We start from the raw sequence: 19,979 nt of genomic DNA on the forward strand, positions 1-19,979 counted from the left end.
GTTGCTATACCAGGTGTTCGGGTTGAATTCCCAATTTGCAGATCACACTATGTCTGTCTCTGTTCCCCAATGTAGTTCCACTGGATTTGGTAATTTTCCCTTCCTGGGCTAACCTACTGTGTGACATATGTGTTGTTTAGAGCTGCCATGTTCCAACACACACTGGGCCACAGCTTGATGGTGGGAGAAATGACTCCTGATATTGAGTTTTTATTAATATCTTTGTGATTCTCTTGATGAAAAGCAGTATAATTGATTTTCAACATGAAACATAACATCTCTTGCATGCGTCTGGCATCCTTTTAATTAAGGCTGTTTGTTTTTTACTTCTTTATTGGGTTGCAACAGCAACTAATTGCTCTCCTTTCCACAAAAACCCAATGTACAATACTGCACAACTTTCTCTGCCTCTGCCTTCATTAAATCATAATCCACCTCATCACAAAAAAGAAAAGAAGAAGAAATATCCATCCAAACCTCATTCATCCCAAATGCTCCATTTGACATGTTTCATGCTTTGCCCTAATTTCCACCAAATATAATTGTGACCTAGGTAAAGGTAAACAATATCGTTAACGCTATTAGTAGGTGGTATCTTGACCAGATATAGTATGACCCAGTAGGTAGCTACATACAAATACAACAGCAGATTTTTAAGATGCACAACAACATGTGCTTATATACCTATATACACTCAAGATTAGAATTCTGCCTTAGTTATATTGCAATTCAAAAGCTCAGCAGAGTGGGTTAAAGACAGAGCTTAAGCCTTAACTTTGAATTGCCTTGCTTTTGTGGGTTGAAGTTAGACCCATACAATGTTATTTGAACATAGTTTTTGGTACTTTGTTGATATTAGTTACCTGCTGTGACATACAGTACATGGCAGTTTCATTTTTGTACTCTATAATTCAGGTGTACAATACCTGTATTTTACAATCTTGCTGTGATAATATGCCTCTATTGATTCAACAAAATAAGTTGTCTATTTGTCTTCACTCATACATCTCTAAGAAGGAAAGACTGACAATCAGAAACGTAAATATTGTGGACTTCACATCTTGGGGCATAAAAAAACCAGTGCAATTTCAAAATGAGAAATCACAGACAATGCCTCTCCATTTGAACCAGTAAGATGAACTTCCTACAAAAAGCACTTACTCTACTGAAGTGTGAAAACGTTACAGACCAGCAATCACTTAAAAATATATGCACTGAAGAACGTTCTTGTTAATGTACCAACATCTAAAGTATGAACATGAGGGAACTATAAGGTAAAATAAGGCTGAAATTGTAATGACCACTAATTGGGAACTTTCTTTATTTATACATTATTCAAAGGTCTACTATTGTACATTTTCTAAAATTACTGTACATTCCTTGTAATAGAACAAAACCAGATATAATCCCCAGAATAAGAGGAGAGAAGCAGGGAGCGGTGGGGAGAACATGGGCAGGAGCTGGAGTCAGGACTAGGAGCAGAATGGGAGGTAAAGTACCAAGACAGGAAAAAGAGGAGGATTTGGGAAGGGAAGAGCTGGAAAGGATGAGAGTAGGCAGTGGTACCGACAGCCATGTCAGACCACTGGGCTTGTGGGGAGTGGTTCCATGTCCCAGAAGGGAAAGGGCCTCCGGTGGAAAGAGCGTGTTTGGGCTAGACTTCCTCAGCTAGCCTCAGCACCACATGGAATGTGCTGCGTCTATCTCAGGCAGCCCTCAGCGCTGCTTGGAGCACACTGCATGGAGCTCCAGCAGCAATTTACAGGGACCAGGGCTCCGGAGGTGGAGATGTGGAGCAGAATCAAGGAGAATAGCAGGAGCTAGAGGAGAACAAAGATAGGAGCTTGGGAGTAGGGGATAGGAGCAGAAGGAGGCAAGGTCAGAAGGCGCCATGACTCCTAAAGCATGCTACTGTAAAAAACCTGTAATTTAACGCATTTTTCCTAATAAGTCAGTACATACCTGTGAAACCTGCTGGCAGAGCCTCATCCCCCTCTAGAGACAGGTCCACACTGAAAATAGCCTCTCAGTGCTCTGTTTACCTCCACTCGTGAGAGCAGCATCAAGGCCCTAGAGAGGGAGAAGGTATAAGTACATGGAGCCATAGGGAGCTTAACTGAGCTGGAGCTGAAATAAGCTTTTGGATCCCAGGGAACTGTGTGACGTTCTCCCAGAACTGGATAAGGTGTTTTGGATAAGCCAAGCATAGGGTTTCCATACGTCTGGGTTTTCCTGGACATTGCCTCTTTTTTCTGGGTGGACTTTTCAAACACAAGGAAATGTCTGGTTTTTTGCGCAGATAGTGCAACTAATAAAGAACCTTGATTGGTCCATTTACCAGTTGGTCCCTCCTCTATATTGGCAACTGACTGGTCCATTCCCCTGCAGCCACAGCTGCTAGATCCTGCCCACCTGGGCCCCGTTGCCCCTGCTGTCCCGAACACAGTGATAGATGTCGGTGACAGCTACCACTTTGACAGGCAGCGACATTGCTCCCGCCATCTTCAGTAAGGGGTACCTGCTGCACATGCCCCCTTCAGTTCCAGCTATAGCCTTTCCTGCAACTCTCTTCCCTTCATTGCCCACCCTACAGTGCCCTTTCCCCCCCGCATTATCCTCTTTTGGGGACTCTAAAATATGGTAATCCTAGCTGAGTGGAAAAGGTATCAGAGGGAATCCCAACACCTGGTAACTATACATGTTAAATAGTAAGTTGTTACTAAACAAATCTTCATTCCTAACTCCTGAAAGGTTTTCCTCCTTAATATCATTATGGTAGGTAGCACTATCCCTCACAGAATGCAAGGAAGCACCAATTAAAACGAGCTGCCAATGCATTCTGCTATGAGCATTTCAGACTGCTGGTTTTGAAATCTGTGTGCTCATGGGAAGAATTAATATGTTGCATATAAGAAGAAAGCAGTTGATCTGGAAAATGTTTGAGATTTAAAACTAGATCTAAGAACTTCAATTCAGTCTTTATTAAGCAAAGCTCCCATTAAATGTACAAGCTTTTTTCCTAAGTAAGAATTAAGCACTGTGGATTGAGACCCATAATTAATTACATTAATAAATAGAGTAGGAAAGGGTCGGATGAAATCAATGAGAACAGATATAGGTATTTTTTCATGCACAATAAAGACATGTTGGCTAAAATTTAAGGAAAATAGACACTATTCCTTCATTACCCACATTAATTGCCGTTGTGGTCCTCCACAGCAGCTGGAGAAATTAGATCAGGAAATGCTCTACAGATTTAAAACAAAACAAAACAAAACAAACAAATCCACCACACTGTTTGCAAGGAGGCCAAAATACTGATCCAGGAATTTTAATGACTCCTCTTTGAACAAGAAGAGCAATAGTGAAGTGATGACAAATGTTTTGAAAAGTAATTCAGGATTCCATTAAAATTTGTTGAATTGAGCATAGGCTGTTCTGGACCTACACCTAAGAAAATAATGAAGGCTCAGTAAATAAAGTTGAAATTCAGCAATTCCTAGGCCTTTGTGATTACAATAGTTTAGCTGTTTAGTGAAGAGAAGACAGGGGATGTGTGTGGACAATGCAACGAGTACTAGCCTTATAAGGTAATGAGAGAGGCCAATTATCCTGTTCCACATATTGGAACAACCAAAGCAGTCACTGCAAGAGAGGAAAATGGTTCTGGGGAGTAGATGGGGTCTGGAAGAAGAAAAGTACATGGCCATCCCAGGCTATTATTTCTTACAGAGTGGCAAGGGCTCCCTTCTCTCTGAATCACCAAAGACAGTTGTCTGGGGTTCTTAGGCCTACCTGTGAAGGATTAAGGGTGTGTGCAAAGTGACTAGGTGGATGACTCAGAAGAAGGATCCAAGGCCAGTTCTAGGGAGTCTGTAGAAGGTGGGCTGTGAAACTCTGAACTTAAGGAGCTCTTTTGGAAGCCAAATGGAGCGTAATGAATTAAACCCAATAAAAGGGAAGAATATAATTTTAAATACTTGTGTTGTGAGTAACATATTTCTTGGGACTTAAAGGAAAATGAGGCAGGGTGCTTGCAGGGCCACCCCATGCCACAAGGTGGTGCCCTGAGACAGCACCTGTCTCATGGGACATCATCCTTCAAATATTTAAAAGACTGTTATAAAGAGGATGACAATCTATTATTCTTCATTACACTAGCAGTAGGAAGAAAAAGTAATCTACTTAGATTGCAGTAAGGGAGCTTTGGGTTAGATACTAGAAAATCTTTATAACTGCAAGGGTAGTTAAGCATTAGAATGGGTTACCCAGGCAAATTTCAAGGACAGAAATCCCAAATGTTTTTGGAGAACACATTAGACCATTTCTAACAAATGTTTGTCTAGATGTATTTAATCCTGCCTTGGATCAGGGTGGGAATGGTGGACTATATGACCTCGTGAGGTCTCTTCCATCTCTATATTTATGTAAGGATACGTAATAATAGGATTTAGCAGAAAAGGTTTTGAGAATTCAATGTTAGAGCCCCATTTGCAATGAAAACTCCACTGTAGAAATGTGGAAAATATTTAGTGAACATCTGGAGTGACTGTAGTCAAAATTCGTCATAGTTTTAACAGGGGGATAGGTCAGCAGATGCTAACGATGTTTAAGTAGAGATGTGAAAATTAGTATAATCAAGAATTTTTTAAAATATAAACCATCTGGTTAAAGAAGGAGAATTAGCGTATAATTTTAAAATATCAGGAGCTAAATTGAAAGGGTAATTAGAGCAGGGGAAAAACTGAATTTTGAATTGCAGACCAATTCCAGCTATCAGCAAAATACATGATGAGGTTAGCACATGCTGCAGCAGTCTTCCCTTTAGAAAGGAAAGGACAATACTTCTAGACTCTAGAGATTGTGAAGCTTCTGATACCTATCCCCCTATGGGACAACAGGATTGTGGAGGTAGGCCTCTGGCATCCTGCTTATTTCTATGATTTCCTGCAGGACAGAAGTTGTTTCTATCTGGTCCAGCCCCTCCCCCTCCCCCTCACCCACCCCAACACACACACACACACACACACACACAACCACCTGGCCCATTGGAGCTGAAAATTCTATCCTTGCTCTGACATTTTGTTACTGAAGAAAATCTTGTATTATGGGCTATGCTACATTCTCTCCCTAAGTTCCTTCCCCCTTACCCCATTTCTCCCCCCCCCCCCATAAGGATTTGGTGGTAAATGGCATAGAAGCTGGCAGTCGCCCAAACAAAAATTCTCAGTTTAATAACAACAAAAAAGTGAATGAACTAACATTCTTAATTTACAAAACCAAACGAAAGAGATAGGCTATTAACTGACACAGTGCAGTACAAACACACTTTTTTTTTTTACTAACACCAATGAGGTCTGACCCGTCTCTTAATGGATTAGGATCTGGTGGTGGGAGGAGGGTTGAAACAATACAACTGGAGTTGCTGGGCTAGAGGACAAGGAAAATCTACAGAATGAATTTGGTGATTGTGGCTTCCTATCAGAGAAGATGTGCTAAATGGAAGGGGAATGTGGTCAATAAGGACTAGAACTCAGTAAATGCAAGATGTATTTAAAAATTCGTTTTTGAGGCTCATAAGAAGAGCTTGCAATTTTAGCTTATGTGGTTTTGCTGTGCCTATCCAATATGAATCATCTTGTATAATTTTTGGTTGGAAGGATCGCCATTTGAGCTTTGAACTGGTCTACTATTTATGGGGGGGTTGTAAAGCAGCATCTACTGATCTTTATAAAAAAACTGAGTCCTGGAAAAGGACCTCCTTCAAATGCTATTTTCATATAAATTGTTCTGCTTCACTAGCATGGATCCAAAATAACTTCACTGAAGCTGATTTTGTTACTTCAGATTTACGCCAGTGGACAGAGAAGAATTTGACTTCTGTGCTCTTCTCTTTTAGTGGATGTGGCAATATTTGTAGCTGTTTAATGATAGGAGGACAGAGAGTTCTTCATTTTTTTGCAACCATAAGTACAAAGAGTAGGTTGTCAATATAGGTCTTCCATGAGATCTTTTAAAAGAATCTATGTATCCCAATCACCATCAAAGATGAGAGATTCATCAATATTTTCTTAGGGCATATCATAAACTTTAAACCTTATTTCTAAATTTGATATTTTTGGCTTAGTATCCTATAATTAATCAGCATTTTACTGAATTATTTAGACTTACAGAAATATACAAAAGGCATGCTGGGAGGCCTTGACATTGTGGAAGTCATAACAGGGGTGCTGGAATAATTTTTATAGTGGGGGTGCTGAGTGCCATTGAATCAAACTGTAAACCCCATATATAATGGAAACCACTCTAAGTCTGGGGTGCAGCCTCCGCCCCAGCCCCCGCACCTCTACTTCCAGCACCTATGAGTCAGAATGCATTTTTTAAGCAATCTAAGAGAAACCCCTGGAATTCCACATTTTCTTTGAACAATACTCCAGTTCCACAATTACAATTATCCCCATTATCAATTGTCTTGGTGGTGGGAAATCAGCATTCTCTGGTGGTCCATCAGATATGTGCTACTTTTGACTAAGGAGTGAATTGCAAAGCCACGGCCCATTTTCCTGCTGCCTATCCTACTATCTGTCTAGCTAATGCGCATCATTGTGGCATCTAAATGCCTGGGATGATGACACCCTTGAATTATTGGTGCTCTTTAACAATTATTAATAGGAACATCTTGTTTTAAGTGTCGATTTGTGGCTGGTTAATTTTTTCTTTTTTGCCACCTCTTTATTTTTCTCATTGCTACCAGATGTGTTTGCATCAGTAATTTTATGTGAAGTGAGGTCATAACTGATGATAACCTACTTTGTTAACAAATGGTGACTCACTTCACTGACTCTAGAAACACAGGATTATTTTTATTTTTATAAATTCCAAATAATATTGTCTTTTCCCCTTGTGTGAAGTGATATCCCTCGTTGTTCATTCAAAACATCTGTAATTCAATGGGGTGGGGTGGGAGGCGGTGGGGAAGCTGAAGGAAAAAGGATGCATCCTGCTCCAAAACAGAAAATACTGTATTTATCATTTTAAAAAGAACAAAAAAAATCTGCAAGTTATGTGGGTTTCTGTGACAGTAATTATCCTTCTATTCAAGAATGAGTAATTACATTATTCTGTATGCTAAAACCCAGTTACATGGCATGTGTGCATGTGCGCATGAGACATGGTTGAACATAAAAAATAAAAGCAGTGTGCACAAGTGAAGATATTTATTTTGTTGTTGAATTATGGCTATGGTACATTTTTCATGCTGCACTGTGGTTTAACACTGCTGAGAGGAAAGAGAAATGAAATTGATTATAGAAACACAGCTTTACTGTGTACCTGTACCTGTGGTCACTGCACTTTGTACATTTCCACTTTTTTAACAACCTGGACAAATTGCATTATTTGTGGAAACCACTGCATATTAGTTAGGTTGGACAAGAAGGATGCTCTTGGTGATATTCGTATATAAGTAGCACTTACTCATCACTGCCCATAGGTGTATGTATGGTGGAAAAGACCCTTTTCCTTTCATACTTATGTATGCAGGAGCTCAGTGGCAAATATAGAATGAAATTTATCTCACTTTGCACTAGTTCTCATCATAAAGCGATGAGAGCCTTTGGTCAAATTTACAGTTATTCTGCAAGTTATGCTACTTGGCTGCTTATACTCACCAGGCATTTTGTACCACTTTGGCATTGGTTGAGTAAAGCAATTCACACGCCAAAGCGCAGAAAGCGGTGTAGACACACAGCCATCAACCATCCACCTTATTTTACATCCTCCCATTAGTCACAAACAGATTACAGTTCTTCAGTGTAGCATTTGTTGCTGCCACAAAACTCCTCACATTTCTTTAAGACAAATTGTGGTGTGCTGTTGGTTGTACATTTATGAATGAATGAGGCCATTTCTTCATCTGTATCAAAGGCACACCAGTAGTAACTCACTGAGAACCTAGTACTTTTAAAAGGCATCTTTAAAATAACCTAGTTCCAGACTGATCTTATACTGTACCATTGAAAAAATGAAAAAAAATCCATTTTTGGTTCTCTATTGCAGGACATCTTCAAGTGAACCTTTCGTGTGAACCCTTTGAAAATGCACCATGGGGCCAGGCTGGAAAATAAAATTTCCCTTGTGAAATATTTTGAGATTTCGAATTTTTGTATTCCTTGTTGGGTTTAAAATGAGAACTCTCAAAAGATGGAAATAACATAGCTAATAACCCAGTGGTTCGGACACCCAACTGGGCTATGACTGATCAACTTCTCATGTAACTCACTGATCCACCAAGCTATTGGCTTTTCTTGGGTACCTGTCTCTGGTTTTGATTAGAAATTCTATCCTAACTTGTGAAATCTTCCTGATAAATATTTTGTGTTAAAACCCATACACTTCCATGAAACCTTTGGTTCCAATGAGTCAGCATTGCCATAACCAATCACTACAATGTATGTGTAGGCAAATATATAAATTCTATGGAAGATTTTTTTTAAAAAATATGAAATCTGTGGGAATGGAGGTTCTTTAATACTATGTTCTATGAAATTATAATACATTCTGAAAGTTTGAAACTTGACACAAATGTTCATCAATTGATAGTGATACAGATTATATGATAGCAAATTAACAAACATGATAAATTCATATTCAAATATAATTTGCTAAAAATAAAGCCTGTAGCAAAGTAACCAATGTGATAAATTCCAGCTACAATGTTCAAAAACTCCTCCTAAATTGTAAAAGCTTTCTCTCATTATAACTTAAAGCAAGAAGTGTTTGGTTGTGCCAGGAAAACGGGATGTGTCTGGAATGGGATTGCTTCTCATGAAACCAAAGAGAAAAAGAGAGATACTCACCAAAGCAACCATGGTCCTCACAATTGACATAACTGAGTGAATGTAGAAAGAGACTGAACTGAGATGAGACAGAAAAATATATTTAAGAGTATGGGACTACTCTTAAAACTATGTATAAGTTTAATTTATAATTTGGGACTTCAAGGACATGGAAAAGTTCTTTGCATTTAAATATTACCTTTATAGAAACTGAAAAATCAATATAATGTTTCATTGTGTTTTCCCTATAGCCCTTCAATCTTGTCATCCCTCCCCTGTCTTTTCAGACACAAATAATGACAGTTGCTTTCCTAGTCCATATAGACCCAATACAGCACTGCTGTAGGTGTTTGCTCACACACAAATTCTGTCACACAGAGACACAGTTAGAAGGAAATTGCAGTAGCACGTTAAATCAACGTGGAATTGCATTCATTTGGTACAAGAAACATTTTTCTGAGTGATCGTTCTTACTGGTACATGTAGAATTACTGCAGCATTGTTAGCTTGCTATTTCTTACTTGCTATTCAGAGCCCGTCAGACACTATGGGAGCCAATATATGTTCATCTAAGTAATTGTACAGAACAAAAGACAAAATGAGAAACTTTTTTTTCAGTTTTTAACTTTATAGCAAGTAGAAATGTCTAGTTTTGCCTGGTTACTTGTCCTTACGTGTAAAACAATGTGTACACTGGATCAGTCATGTGTCATGTAACTCCATGGGCTTCAATGACTAGGGATGTGATTGGCCTCAGTAAGTATTCCTGGTACTGAGTATCCAATAACTGTTGATTTTTAAGAAGACTTCTGCTAAAGTGAATTGAATTTAGTGTCAGATGTGGGGCACAATTCTTAGAGAGGTTTTAGTACTTGAGACCCTGGTTCACCATGTCTATGCACCTTAAGGTTTTTTTCTTAACTTTTGAGATTTAACAGCATGGGTTAATAGACTAGCAGAAGTCTGCATAACCCTGAGTGGATTCACATCCACGGTTAGGATGGTCTCTTTCAGAAGTGCTGTTGTGCAGAAATATTCTAATTGGTTACCCATCCAGGGGTCACTGCCCTAAAAGCACCCAGGTTCTCCTGGTTTCAACACTTCCCTCTGACTGGCATTTAGAGTTCAGATGTTCCTTTGTACTGTAGAACATGTGAGCAAAAGAAGGGGTTGATGCTCTCATTTGAAGACCATGCACACCTTGGGAAGGAGCTTTTAGCTAGAGGGGTTTCCCAGGTGGAGAACTCATGGACTGGGGTGTAAAGAGAAGGATTTTTATTGAGCAATTATTTACTTTGGTATGAGAACCTTAAATAAAAGAGGCCAAAGACAGCTATTTTGGGGATAGGCAGTGGTGTCTTACCTGAGGTTTCTGCAAAAGGGGGCTGCCTTTGTGCTGTTTATTGCCTCTGTTCAAGCAAATATGCATTTTGTATGTAAATTATGCTAAGAAAACATCCTGATCTAGTCACTGATTTTTGCTGACATTCAAGCCCCCAAATCTCTGATCACTCAGCAAAGGGGCAACATGCTGATAAGTCAGAAAGAGACAGGTGCATCTAAGGAGGACCCAGCCGTCTTTTTAAACATGCACTTGAAACAAAATTACAATACTTCTTTTTAATTGCAAGTTCAGGTTCCAGAGACGCCAGCTCACCATGTTGTGTATCTGGAGGATCCTTGTGTTGGCTTCACTTACTCTTTGCACTACATGTTGGTGAGAGCAAGAGACAGCTTCTGAATGCAGAGACAACCATTTGAGAACCAGGTTTTTTTCAGTTTTATCCAAGTCTTATTTATAGATACCGAAAAATTCTGGCTCTGTGAGGAGATAGCACTAAAGTAAAGCTTATTCTTAAAGGCCTACATACCTTCTCTAGTTACAGAGTCAGCATCATCCCAGCGCTACCAGTGCAGCAGTAGTGGTACAGTTGAGGATGCTTGTATGTACATGGGGGGTGGGGGGGAACTAATAGGGGTACAGGTCACCCGTGCCCATTGTTCGTTGACTTTGCTTTCAGGTTATTTCAAAGAGAGGTTAATAAAGACTGTTTTTATTTGAATGAAGCTTGCTTTCTGTGATCCAATCCTGATAATATCATTTGTTTTTCAGTCTCTCACACACCTTGTGGAGTGAGGTCCCTCTGGACCTCCTTGACTTTGTATTTTACCTGGCAGTAAACAACACAGCTCCCTCCCTTGTCATTTGATCTGGGATGAAAGAAATCTGTTCCTTTTGTAAGAATACTGGGGGCTGAAATGATTATTCTAAGGAAGACGGGATGTGGACTGTATGGTGTGTCCTTATTTAGCCTTACAATGAAGCACTAGACTCAATCGCTGTTCATTATGCAGGTTAAAAATGTCTGTGAATGTTCAGACCCTGATTCTGCTGCAAATGGCCGGCTCTAAAACAACCCCCTTGTGATGGAGAATATAAAGATACAATTACGTTCTATCAAGCTTTGAAATGAAACCTCTCTGCCAACCCCAGTGCAATATTTGGCTTGCCTGCAAATAAATAAATAAGTCCCATCTTCTATAATTGATTGGGGGTGTAATGAAATATGTTTAATTTGATAGAAAGTCCCTGATAAGACATTCTAGGGGTAGGATGTTGATGTTTGCTAGCTGGCATGTGATCAGACCGACACGATAAAATCAGTGCACATTTTAAGTTGACTTGTAATTGGCTGTATGGGAAAGGTAAAAAGTGAGCTCCTCTGTAACCCTGAGGTTCTGTTCTCCACATCCAGCCAGGATATAATATAGCGACACTGGCTTGTAGGCCTGTGGGGTTTAAATAGTGTCTGCAATCTGGTGCCATGCTGATTTACTAATCCTTGATCTTAGCTGAACATGATCACAGTCTCTGCTTCTGTTCATAAGGGATAGGCTTACTGTTAATTGACAGGCTTTGGCAACTTACCAGCAGAACTGCAGTGTAAAGAAGAAGGAACTAATACTGAAGCAGAGGATGTTTCAGACAAGTTAATTTGGAAAAAAAATATTTTGGTAGATCTTTATGCCAAAAAATAGTTTTTTATGTGTTCAAGCTACAGTATGTGATTTGCATTTTAACATGTAACCAGTAAACAGAATAATCTGAAATGTGGCTGCAAGGTGATTAAGTAAGAGATGGCATTTGGACTCTTCCCAGACACTGTGCTTTCTGTTCATGTAATTATTGTGTGAACTTTCATGTTTGGGACTCCACGCAGAAACTTAAATATGTGTGCATATGCTGTGTGTACACAGTCACCTATGCACTCAAACGCCAATCCCACTCCTCTATGTCCAGATTCCCTAGGGAATTATCCCTAGTTGTGGTGCTGTGAGCCATTTTTGTCCAACATGTTTTGACATGCGATAGGAAAATTTTTAAAAGGCTGCAGATGCTTTTTCAGAGACTCACCTCAAAGGTTCAGGCTAGTTTTTATATTATCCAAATCCACTCTAGCCCTTGGTTTTGTCCTGCTTTCTAGCTTTGTGAACCTAAACAAAGCTTAGAATAAGTGATACTTGAGGATCTGATGGGGCTTAACAGCCTATCACCTGCTATGTGAAGGAAAGTTAGTTATGCTCTGCACCTGGGGTTTGATTAACTAATTGTCTGCTGGCCAGAGGAGGTGGCACCAGGTCTTACAAGTAGACTGAGGGTGCTTAGTTGGAAGAAACTGCAAAGAAGATAGGTCTTCCTGCTAGAGAGACTCTTGTGCTATGGTTTAACAGGCAAAGAATAGCAAGGGGAGTGCGCTACAAGTGCAGCATAGACTCTTGTAGTGGAGTAGTTGAGATGGGGCCACCAAGAGAACTCTAGAAAAGCTTAAATGGAGTGGAAGGGCTAAGAATTTGAAGCCTTATTTGAACTTTTATTTCAGGGGTGGGAACCTCTGGTGCACCAGCTGCACATGGTTCTTCAGGGTTAGCCCTCTAGCAGGCCATCAAATGCGTGTTTTATCTGAGCTCCTCAGGCACAGCTGCTTGCAGCTCCCATTGAGTGGGAACAGCGAACTGTGGCCTGTGGGAGCTGTGAGTGGCCATGTCTGTGGACGCTCAGGTAAACCAATGGATTGGCAGCCTGCCCGTGGCTAATCCTAATGAACCAGGTGTGGCCCACAGGCTGCAGGTTCCCATCCCTGTTTTATTTGAACTTTTGCCCTACCCCCAGAAGGGGGTTCAGATTTTTATGGGATTTGGCCAAAGGGCAAACCTCCAGAACATCCAGAGGGAGAACTGGGAGAAGAGAGGCAGTTGCAGGTCTGAGGGAGAACTGAGTAGGCAATACTGGATTGTGATGTCCAGGCATGAGTCCCTGCCTCCCTCCCCCCCTTCCCCTCAGAGATGAGAACACTGGCATATTGAGGGCAAATTGAGGATCTCTTCAAATACATACCCTTAGGTCCACATGTAAAACAGGCCAAAGTCTGGTCCCAACAGTCCTTATATCACCTAAGTAAAGGCCTACGGGTAGAGCCCTGTGGGACTCTGAAGGAATGAGCTCTTCTGTCAAGCAGTTCCCTTGCCTCTGTAGCAGTCTATTATGCCAATTTAGAGCATATTATGCCAACGTGTCTGTTTTGCACTGTCCTTGCTCTCACTCTGACCTGATTGTCCCTGCACTCAAGCACCCTATCTCCTGAGAGCATAACTTTGCAGGATGCATGGACCCGTTTTCCCAGGATCACTAATTCCTGTCCCTGAGAACTGCTCCTATCACACAGCCTAGATGGAAAGTGGTGCATGTCATGGGTGTAGCAGAAATCAGAGAAGAATTTGTATTCATGATCACAGCTGCCTTGTGCTTGCAGTTTGCATGCAGAGGTAGCAACTATTTTCTAAATTCTAATGGAACCAGATCACTACCATGAGCTAAACTCACAATAGTGCAAGAAATCATTGGCAATGCATGTCCGGTATCCATGTGAAAATATGAGTGAGCAAACAAAGGAAAAAAACCCACGATCCCTCTGCCCCACCTTGCTTTCTTAACTCTTCCATTAGACTTCTCAGGTCATTCTGTGGTCTGCAGTATCAGGATCTAAAAAGAGGAAATGAAAACATACACCTGTTTAACTTTGTGCACACAGTCTCACTGAGGTCAGTGGGATTAACTCACATGCGTAAGAGTGAATGTGCTAATATTTGCATGGCTAAGGACTTCAGACTGTAAGCTCTCTGGAATACAGGTTGCCTCCACTTTGTGCAATGCAGCTCCCAACACACTGTTAGCACGTAATGGTAGTAGTAGATCACACGGGAAGCAAGAGAGTGCGCAATATAATTGAAATGATGATGTTCTTTAAGCAAGGCAGCACCTCTCTCTCCTGCCTTTCATTCCAGAAAAACAGAAGTAATTGCTATACTCAGTGACACTTTTCTCTTTTGCAAAGGAGACTCACAGGACTGTAAAGAGGACCTCGCTGCAGGCACTCACGTCACTATTAAATATATTAGAAAACAAGTAAGCCTGTTCAGTCAGTAGAATTTCTCTATTAGCTAAACTTTCAGGCTGCTATATTTTAGTATACAGTGTCCATACAGTAAGAACGGTATAACTGGTTTGTGTCATGGTATCATCCATCTCAGGTGAGACAAACATATAATAAGGATTTTGGGGCCATTGTGGGACAGGCCTCTGCATTGATGTGAAAGAGGGAAGCATAACAGGAGCCTTTCTTCCTGTTGTGCAACTTTCATACCTTGCTTTGTGGCAGGACGAGGGAGGTATGAGTAAATCCATTCATGCAGAGCTGGGAATGAAACATAGTGGAGAGTGTCTGCATTGGGCCCCTTAGAAGCTCAGAATTTAACTCTCAGGCCAGTGGAAAGAGGAGGTGACAGAGGATTAAAGCCATTTTGGGCTGCTCTGGAGGCTGGAGTGGGCTCCCTTCACTGTCTACGTTACAGCAGCTTCCCAGACCTACCTTGTGGGCCCAACATTACTTGGAATCTCAGCAAGGGCATGATCCTGTCCAGAGCTGTCCCCTATGTTAGGGCTTCTGATTTGGTTTTCTGGAAGCAACCTTGCGCCTAGCCCTGCAATGCCTGTGCATAGGACCCTCCAAGGCAGGCTGGGGAGGCCCAATGCAGAATTCCTTTACTAGATTTCATTCCCAGCTCTGCATGAATGGATTTGTTCAAGCTCTCTGTTGGATTGCTTGCTGACTGTTCCTGCCAGGTATGTCCTGTGAAAAGGATCACTGTTTCACCATGTCCTGCTGCAGTAATTTTTAAAGTGTCATGTAAACATGCACAGTCACATCTGGGAGACTGCTTGTCTGTGGTACTTGCATGTGGTGTTAACCAAAGTCAAAGAAGAGCTTATTGAGCCTTTAGCAGCTTGCTCTCTTTCTCTTTCACACACTCACTCTCTTTTTCTGATGCTCTAGTTATTCCTGACTGAGGTGTTGACTACTAAGAACTTAGAATTGCAGTCTTGGTAGCTTTATACCATATTCCACAAAGACAAAGTGGTACTTAGACCTTTCCCCAAACTGTATTCTCTTTTCATGTCAGTCAGCCTGCATTATTGTCTGTGGTTTTAACCAAAATCCTATAATGTCCTTGGCATGCAAGCCTGGATGTTAAAGAGGCTTTGGCTACTACCTACATAGGACTAAGCTGTGGATGAAATTGGACAATTTGTAGTCTTTTGAGGAAAATTTAAGAAGTTAGGTCACCATCTGTTCAAAGGCTGTGCATTCAGTCATATTAGAATCTAATAATACCGTTGGTGAATTAGCATAATTTAATTACCTTATTCTGAATAAGAGCAATAACTACTGTTTTAATTTTACAAGTTCAGGTGGGCTACATTCAAAGTGTATGAGCGAGTGAATGTGTGTGCGCGTGTGTGTGTGTGTGAAAGAGAGAAAGATTACTGAAATTTGTGGGGATAGCTTTTTTTTTTTAGAAGTACAAAAATAGTGTGGGGGGAACTGGACATAATTTCAAACTCTGAACCCTTTTTTTCTAAAAGTTAGGGAAGTTTTTAATTAATCAAATTTAATGGAAGATTCAATTAGTCACAAAAAAAAGCTACTGTGCCTATTTTGAAGATAATAGACATTACAGTGTGAAACAGAGGGGTGTTTAGTCCTGGTTTATGTGTAAATCCCAATTCAACCTCCTCTGTGAAGTTACTACCAACTCCTCCATAATATATTTGTCAGACTTGATTTCAAGGAATACTATCTGACAAGTTTACTGCAGATGCTTTATAAATGTTAAAACATTTTATAAAGAGTGTATTGAAAAGAGACTTTTGACTAACGTTAGTAAATGTTACCTACAATTAAATAGCTTACTAAAAATTCAAAGGGGGACAAGTTATCAAAAGTCTTATGTTACAACTGAGAATCTGTGTTTAAAGACAGCCCTGGAAAAAAAGTAGTGTGGTGAGAATGTAATGTATTTAGAAAGCTAAAAAGGGTGTGCTCTGTGAAGGTATTGATAGGCAGTCTGTCCTTTTTTTCAAGTCTTATCTTCAGCGTAGCAGAGCTCAAATGTGCCAAACACTTCCCATGTTCAACAGTGATTGCATCTGTGCAATTTTCTCTGAGATTTATGTCTGGTGTAAATGAAAGCAGTGGGCATTCAAACTTATTGTCTCCTAATATTTAACATATTTGTTAGATTAACCGATTGCTTAAATGTTTTTATTCTTATCACCTCGGCAGTGACAAAACTTCATTGATCAACCAAAGGGTGCTGGCTGAACTGATAACAAAGCGGCTGCTGCTTTGCATGAGAGGTGCAGGTTCAGAAGAGAACTCGGGAGTCTTGCTACTAAGACCAGTAAAGAGAAGAACATGTGCACACCACAGGTAATGTTCTTGGCCTAAAGGAGGAGGGTAAGGGTATTAACTCTGAGGCTTTTTAAGGACAGACAGACAAGCATTCTCCCTCCCACCTCTTTGATACTTGATGCAGGGAGATAGTACAGAAATGATGAAGCCATCTGCAGAAGGGAAGACAAAGAGAGTGTTGATTGGAAAAAATTGTGCCCAAGAGTGATTGTTGCATCCTGCCTGAGAGAACAGGGTGAATTTTGCTCATGCTGCGGTGGTGAATATGTTGAAACAGAATGCTACTATTGAGGTCAATGCTCTGTTACACTAGTGAAAATCAAAAGCAATTTCATGGGAGTCTGTGGAATCACTCTGGTTTTGAGCCTGTGGATTTATTATGGAGGCAAAGAATGTTTATTTGTTTGATTGTTGCAGTTCCTAGTTTAAAGGCTTTTCCATGGCTCGCTGTCATACTACCTTGTGCTAGGATCCCTTCTGACTGGGCCTATGAGGCCTGGCCAAGCTACTTTCATCATTGGATGGCAGGTCTAGGAGAAATGCCTTTGTGTTGAATGAAGACAGATTTGTGATTCACTAAGTGTCACTCTTCTCTGACTCAGCATGGTGCTCCTTGGCACTGTGCTGCTCAGTGGCTCTGTTTTTATAAGTGATGCATAACTGAGATCCCACCCATGAGTGGCCACTAAAGAGCCCAAGCTATTGTGTAGTGTCACTGTATGCTATTCAGTAACTTCCAACCAAGTGATGGTTGAAGTGATCCTTACATACCTTGGGGCACGGGGGAGGGGGCGTTATTCTGAGGCTGAATGAAATGACTTATTTTATTCCTGAGTTTCTAATCTAAGAACTGAGAAATGTAAGGGGATTAGGGTGAGGAGGAATATATCTATATTAAATATTGGCTTTTCACAACTGCCCCGGAAACAAACCTTTAAATACTGGTTAATTTCACATTGACGTTACAGCAGAAAAAGATCTTAAGAAATTATTTAGAAGAGAAGAGGGAAGTAGCCTTATTGATCATTGCAGAGAGGCTATTCCATAGCAAAGGTTGATGTGTAAGAAAGAGTTGACACTTGTGAGAAAAAGAAAGAAGCTGGTTAAGGCTGGCCTCCTGGCATGACGGGGGCAAGGCTAATGTCAAGACATTACTGGTTAAGTAGGATGGGGTCCCATGATTAAGGACTGTAAAGGTTAAGACAAAAACATCAGCTTGAGAGAGTGCAAGAGGGGGGAGCTAGTGGACAATTTCAAGGGGCAATGATATGGTCAGAATGATGGGCAGGAAGATTATTTTAGCAGCTCTCTCTAAAATAATAATCTGGAACCAAAATTCTTTAAGTCATAATATTAAAAATTCTGATAACTGGTTTATGATTTTCTGACATTTCCACAAAATCTACAATGTCATCTTCATACCCCTGACAGTGTCCCTTGATGGTAATGCCTTCTTCTGTCTATTCAAGATGTGTGATATTCTCCAACAAAGAGGGTGAGTTTTGGAGAGACAATAATTAGCCCACTTAACTGCATGTGTCAACTTTCTATCTGCATTTCAAATCATATAGAATTTATCTATAATGTGTTTCTAATGTGGCTGATTTCAGTATGTGTAAAGAATGTAGAATTTATGCAAGCACTCCACAGTAACTGAAACATGCTTCAGTTTTCCTGTCAAAGTTGAATGTAGCTGTCCTATTTATTATGATGTGTTGGGTTACATTATGTTGTTTCACATAATGAACTTTCTGATCCCAAAAAATTAAACTTGATTTTGAAACTCTCTAAATGTTACATTTTGTAATGGCTGAATCCCTCTTTTTAAAAAATTTGGTGGGGGACCACAATTTGAGATGTATACTGCTCACAAACTGGGATTGAGGGATTTCAAAGTGCTAATGTTAAATCTCTTAACTTCTTCCTTTTTAAAAGTCAGAATTAAAAAAATTCAAAACTTACTTTTAATGTTACTTATTTTCTCAAGAAAAGCTAAATGGCATATTGTACCTGATTCTGCAAACCTTTATTCATATAAGTAATCCCATTGACTTCAAGCATAGTAAAGACTGATCTAATGTAAGACTAGTGACTTTAATTGAATCCTGTGCGTGAGTAAACTCTCTTTAATGTGATTAAGAGTTTGCAAAAACTGGCCATTAATATTGTTAGATCATATTCAGAAGCCTTTACTGAGGCAAACTTCCTTTGGCATTAGTATGAATTTGCTGCCATCAGAATTCAGGAAATTTAAGAAAGAATCTCAGAATTTGTCCCTGTATTATGAAAATAAGCTTCTACATTGAGCTGTTCTTTTCTTGTGTTGGATATAAATCCATTTGCTCGAAAAGAAATGTAATGTCATATATGTAGTTAGTTGAAGGTCAGGAAATTCCCGCAGAATAGGTGGAATTCTAAAACACAGAATTTCACGTTTCAGGAAAGGGGAAAGATTTGGGCCACAAGGAATTAAATTTTAAAATTTCAAAATCATTCCTGGGAGAGAGAGCAAATGCAAAGTCAGCTGTTGCATGTATTAATGCTGTCCTTGGGCAGCTTTAATTTGGCATGGTTTTCCCTGGTAAATAGGTTGTTACAGAGACTGCTGGCTTATTCTCATTCATCTAGCAATCTAGAGTCTGCTCTCCAATGCCTTGCACAGATACAAATGACTATGCAAGAGGGGATCAAACCCACTGATGCAGAACCACCAAAATTGTACATATGAGTAGTCCCAGGTTGTTTTATGTTGCCACATCAGTCATGATCCAAATGAATGTTAACATGAACACAGATTTCTCAAGGTTGTCAGGAAATATATAAGCACATAAATGTATTACATTTGTTTCATAGACATTGTTAAAATTCATATTCTGAATTTTACTTCCTGTCTTTCTTTTGTCATTGGCTTTCTACTCTCCTTATCCTGTCGTATTGTCCCAGTCGCCTCCTTGTTTTTCCTCCTTGTTTCTCTTTTCTGCCTGTTTTGTTGTGCCGTCATGCTGAGCCGAGGGACTTTGCAGAACAACTGCACTGCCTGCATTGGATGAAGAAGCCTTGTCCCTGGACCCCATGCTACATTTAATCTCTAGCTCTCTATTTATTCTTTATCACTATTCAGAGGTGCTGAATCCAGTGAGGTCACTGACACATGATGTGACGGTACATGAGTTAGTCAGAGAGCATTCAGATGCTCCCCCTGACTCCGGATAACGTGCCACTACATACAGGTGGTATTCTTCATCACTGGTATCAGTTGAACTAATTTGTTTCGTTTCTAGTCAATGAGACTTCTTTGCGAGGCAAAAACTATGTGTTGCCAAAGTGTAAG

General features: G+C 40.1%; 1 long non-coding RNA gene across 1 annotated transcript in view; it reads left to right on the forward strand.

Moving 5' to 3' along the window:
• Positions 1-19,979, forward strand: part of LOC142826458 (uncharacterized) — a 200,207-nt gene that overhangs the window by 71,397 nt on the left and 108,831 nt on the right. Inside the window, exons 3-5 of the long non-coding RNA XR_012900587.1 lie at positions 10,474-10,605; positions 16,520-16,666; positions 18,080-18,143. This is a non-coding gene — a long non-coding RNA (uncharacterized LOC142826458). The remainder of the gene's footprint in view (positions 1-10,473; positions 10,606-16,519; positions 16,667-18,079; positions 18,144-19,979) is intronic.

This window comes from Pelodiscus sinensis, chromosome 1 (assembly GCF_049634645.1).
Source record: "Pelodiscus sinensis isolate JC-2024 chromosome 1, ASM4963464v1, whole genome shotgun sequence".
Taxonomy (NCBI): Eukaryota; Metazoa; Chordata; order Testudines; family Trionychidae; genus Pelodiscus; species Pelodiscus sinensis.